Consider the following 5,441-nt stretch of genomic DNA (forward strand, 5'->3'; position numbering starts at 1 on the left):
CTGAAGAAGTTCCTCGTTTTGTGTTTTCTCACTGGAGAGTTTCCACCTTAGCCAAAGTCAAGTCTTGCTTCCTGGTATTTATATTCACCTTCCTTGTTCTTTTCGCTTCTCCTTCTGATCTGTCTTCCTCAGCAGTTTGCATCAGCGCTCCGGTCAGTGGTCATCACAGTCAGCGGTCTTCTTGAGAGAACTAACCGACTACTTCTCCAGGCGCTGCTTCTCACCTCCCAGGCTACGTGGACTCTGAGTCGAGTGAGGCCACCAGGCGCTTCCGCCCATCTCAGCACCGGCAGCCCATCCTCGACTCTCCGTTCAGTCTCTCTGCTTCCTTGGAGGGAGAAGTTCGCGACCTGTATTTATATTTTCCCTTGCCTACACCTGTGACAAATAAAGACTCTGTTTTTTCCCCCGCACTTGGGTCTCCCGTGGTTCTGTCTTGACAGGGATGGCACCACAAGACGTCGTTCGTTTGCAGAGCATAGGGATCTGGCTGGTATACACGTCTGCATTAGCGAGTGAAGGTAAGGGGGTGCCAAATCAGTGGTGGTCTTGTAGGCCAGGAGTAGAGTCTTGAATTTGATTCGAGCGACTATAGGGAGCCAATGTAATTTAGTGAAGAGAGGAGTGACGTGCGCTCTCTTCGGTTCATTTAAGACTACTCTTGCCGCCACATTCTGGATCATCTGTAGAGGTTTGGTTGTGCAAGCTGGAAGTCCAGCCAGTAGCGCATTGCAGTAGTCCAGTCTGGACAGAACAAGAGCCTGGACTAGGACTTGCTTAGCATGCTCGGATAGGAAAGGTCTAATTTTCCAAATATTGTACACTGTAAAAAGTAATAACTGAATATACTTAAGAGGATCTTGTAAATTTAACTGATTTTGTAAACTTTGTTGACTTTACTTGATTATGTTGTGTTAAATGAACTTTTAGGTGGATTCAAGAGTTAAACTAAACAATTTAAGTACACTGTACTTTAGAGCATCGAGTGAGTTTACTAAAGGCCTGTTTACCAAATATGGTGCCAAAGGTGTTATTAAAAATAATACATTCCATAGTGAATACAACTAATATATATATATATATATATATAATAAATATACACACACACACACAAACACACACAAACACACATTGCGCGCACCAATGTATGTTCTGATTCTTGTCTTTCTCACAACCAACAACGAAATTATCTTAAATAAAACCAATAGGATATAAGCTTATTGCAAGCCCATAATGATCAATATACGTCATCCTCATTGTATCAAGTTTGAATTTTATAGGGCCTCTGTAATTAAGTTCCAGCATTAAGTTCCAGCATAGAACGAACTTAATATGCGTTCATGTATTGTACTGTTTTTGTAACGTATTCAACACATTTTTATCTCACAGTCTATGCGCGTGCGCATGCGCAAAGCGAAAGTGCACATGCTAGCACAGGTAACCGCCGTAGCCGATGGAAGACAGCGAGGCAGAGACGAAGAACTTCACGTCTTCAGGATCTGGCAGCACAATTAGGTATGGTGGTGACCTTCTCATGAATCTCATTCTAATTAAGCGTATTGTATATAATACATAATAAGTTAAGTAAAAAAGATTACGCGGATAGATGAAGAGGCGCTAGTTTTCGTCTAGTAACTTAACGTTAACGTTACTCTCTAACCGCCATTTGAGACCAGTGACTAACAAACTAAATTACAACGATCGATTTTCACCGAATATTTGATTTTATGTACAGTTTGTAAACTATCCTAATCCGTGGTAAGTGTGGGGTCATCAATATTGATATGTAAAAACCACGCAGCTTACTTTGCACGTGATGCTATTTACAAATTATGATTGTTCCATTAATAAGTAATTATTCATTGTAATTATTTTTTCCTGTTTTTTTTTAAAATTCTGACGACAGATGTGAAACACTACAGTAGAAAAGAACTGATGGAGAGGGAACCTGCTGTGAAGGATACAGTGGAAAGGTGGCCAGCACTCTTTATGGAGTGTCAGGTTATAAATATTCTTGTATTGTATTGGGTTCATATTGTATCATTAACTTGTTCTATAGAAATAAAAGAGCATAAAATGTAATTCATACTTTACATTTCAGTGAAAAGTGAATGCTTAATTTGCTGATTGTCACTTTTTTTAGTTTCTGGCAGAGTTCACTCTTATATCTGGAAACCTACAAACCGAATTATTTCTAGAACTGGACCGTTGACATCTCGAGCCAAAGGGGGAGACATTGGCTCTAAACTTAAGAAGATTCTGCAACAGAATTTCAACATTCAACATTGAAAATAATGTAAGCTCCACAGACTCCCAAGTTCTTTGCATTTGCAAGTGTTGTTTGCTCTGTGTTGTGTGTATGCTATTAAATAATAATTTTAAAAATATTTTTTCAGAAATCTGACATCATTGGGAGACGAACAGCAGTTCTTGATGGCCTTCCACTCCTCCTTGGAGAAGACCCCACTGATTTTTACAAGACATGTATTGTAAGTAGTTTTGTCTGTTTTGTTCTGGTATTATGGGGCTTTGCACTGCAGGAACGATTTCATAGTTCCGGGAAGATTTGGCGGAAGTACCTTCTTTTTGTTGTTCGCACCGCAGGAATCGGCCGGAATTTTAGTTTGGAGGAAACACTTTAGCTCCTTCTCCTAGGCAGGATCTAAACCAGCAGGACGCGAACGATCCGTAACGTAAGCAACGCTGACAGGCCAACTTTCTGTTGTTGGTTGTTTGTCGTTGTTCAACGGACGCGCTTAAATGACATCGCTGTCGACCGCTTACGTCACTAAATAGTACCTTTTGCCGTGCGAATGCGATTGAGGGAAAACTTAGTTCACGAACAAAAGCCACATTTACTCGTTCTGGAACTTTTCTTTAGTAATGCAAATAGTTCTTGAACCAAATATTCCGGACACAGAAACAAAGAATGGAAAAAGAAAAGAGAAATATAAATGAATTATTTAGAAGGGAAGAAAAAAATTAGATAAGGCTTTAAGAAAATTAACTTAGAAGACTAAAGAAAAGATGGAATGAGGCTAGAAATTTAGACAAAAGAATAAAGACACAACTAAGATGGGAAAAAATAAGTCAAAGAAAGAACAGAAAAGAGGAAGAAAGTAAAAGAAAAGTAAGACAAAAGAAGGTTAGAAATGACAGAAAGAAAGAAAAGGAAGTCAAATGTGTTATGGAGAATTAAAAACCACTAGAAATCATGCAGAACAAAATGTAAACGTTTAATCAATTATTTTCAGAAATGCTACATTTAGATCACTTTTCAAGTGTCAAATTAGCAGTTTCAGAAGAGGCTTAATTTGTATAGCTGGCCTTCAATTTCTATGATCTTTTTGTATATTTAACCCCTTAACATGCACCAGGCCCACGGGCAGGCCAGAAGGCATCCAACAGAGTTTTGAGGTTTCAACACAAGCTTTTTTAAATACTTTATATATTGGTTAAATATTTGCAAAACCCACATGCAGACGTTAAACATGACTAATGATTTATGGAAAAAAAATGAAAATGAACAAGTTTGGAGATTCCAGGTTTCTGTCGGACAGTGACGATATGTTGTCTTAAAATATGTTGTTAATTATTTTGACTAAATTTTTGTTATGTCATTTTTAGGACTATGATGATGAAGGCAATTCAAGCGGCATATTGACATTGAACCCTAAGGACTGTGAAACCATACCTAACTCGCTGAACCTTGACGCCACATCCACTGCCATCTTTTTGGAAGGTACAAGTCTAATGGAAGAAATCTTACCCAAGCCATGTGCCTCCTTTTTGGGCTCTTTAATGCTCTGAATTTAGTGTACCCTCCAGTAATGAAGAACAACTTTGATTTCATCCAGGCGGTGATTTTGTCACTCGGGCACAAGTCTCTGAAACTTAAAATACTATCTCTGAAACATATTCTAATGCAGTAACGTCACTTTTCTCCAATTCTACATTTAACGTTTTGTGAAGAAGTTACATTGATCTTTTGTCTTTCCAGAGTGCAATACAGTATGTGCATTTATTTCAGAATTGTTGACTGATGTCAGAAGGACTTGAATGAACATTTTTGTTAATGTTTTATAGAAATAAATGACTTTGTTGTTGTGCCAACGATCTGTTGTCTGTCTTTGTATTAACAACTTAGAGGTTTGAGTACAACTTGCTTGAGAAAGTTAAGGTAATCAGTTTCCACACGTTTTTCTAGTAATTTCAACTAGTAGACATGTTGAAATAACTCTTTTATTTAAGTTCTCTGTGTTAAGCTTAACTTAAATCTGTAAGTTAGCTGAACTTGTTTTACTGAGTTTCCTTTACTCAAGTTTTCAGGTAATTTTGGCAAATACAGAAGTTAACTATACAAAGTTGTTGTAAGTTTAATCAACTTAAAAATTATGAATGAATTCACTTGAAAATTTTGAGGAAATCAGTTTCCACAGGTTTTCTAAGTAAACTCAACTCATTACTTTTTACAGTGTAGAGGATGAATCTACAGGACCGGGTGGTGCTGGCAACATGATCAGTGAAGTTAAGCTGATCGTCGATCACCACTCCCAGGTTTCTGGCCGTTCTGGAAGATGTAATGGTTGATGAGCCCAGTTGAATGGAGAAGTTGTGATGACTCTTTGTGTCGGCCGGGATTACAAGCAGTTCTGTTTTAGCAAGGTTCAGCTGCAGGTGATGGTCGTTCATCCAGAGTGAGATGTCGGCTAGGCATGCTGAAATGCGTGCAGAAACAGTCGGATCGTCATGTGAAATGACAGGTGGAGTGGTGTATCATCTGCATAGCAGTGATACGAAAAGCCATGTTTCCGAATGACAGAGCCTAGGGATGTCATGTATATAGAAAATAGCAACGGACCAAGCACTGAGCCCTGAGGCACCCCTGTGTCGAGATGTTGGGATTCAAAGACCTCTCCTCTCCAGGATACTCTAAATGACCTACCTGTGAGGTAAGACCTGAACCATTGTATCACCACTCCAGAGACACCCATAGCCTTGAGGGTCGACAGGAGTATGTGGTGGTTAACAGTGTCAAAGGCAGCAGACAGATCCAGTAGGATAAGTACAGATGACTTAGCGGCGGCTCTTGCCAGTCTCAGGGCTTCGATGACTGAGAGCAGCGCAGTCTCAGTGGAATGACCGCTCTTGAAACCAGACTGGTTGCTGTCCAGGAGGTTGTTCTGGGTGAGAAAGGATGAGAGCTGGTTACATACCACCCGTTCAAGAGTTTTAGCAATGAAGGGGAGGAGTGATACCGGTCTGTAGTTCTCTAACAGTGCAGGATTAAGAGTGGGTTTCTTCAGTAGCGGGGTAATACGGGCCTCTTTGAAGACTGTCGGAAATGTACCAGTGGTGAGAGACGAGTTGATAATGTGGGTCAGAGCGGGAACAACCGATGGAGAGATGGCCTGGAGGAGATGAGTGGGGATGGGATCTAG

At 39.8% G+C, this 5,441-nt stretch overlaps 1 long non-coding RNA gene across 1 annotated transcript; it reads left to right on the forward strand.

Annotated features, from left to right (window-relative positions):
* Nucleotides 1–2,224: 2,224 nt before the first annotated feature.
* On the forward strand, nt 2,225–4,365 carry LOC130567354 (uncharacterized). The gene is made up of 3 exons (XR_008964574.1): nt 2,225–2,296; nt 2,397–2,489; nt 3,628–4,365. It is a non-coding gene; the product is annotated as an uncharacterized LOC130567354 (long non-coding RNA).
* The last annotated feature ends 1,076 nt before the right edge of the window (nt 4,366–5,441 follow it).

This window comes from Triplophysa rosa, linkage group LG16, assembly GCF_024868665.1.
Source record: "Triplophysa rosa linkage group LG16, Trosa_1v2, whole genome shotgun sequence".
NCBI classification, from domain to species: domain Eukaryota; kingdom Metazoa; phylum Chordata; class Actinopteri; order Cypriniformes; family Nemacheilidae; genus Triplophysa; species Triplophysa rosa.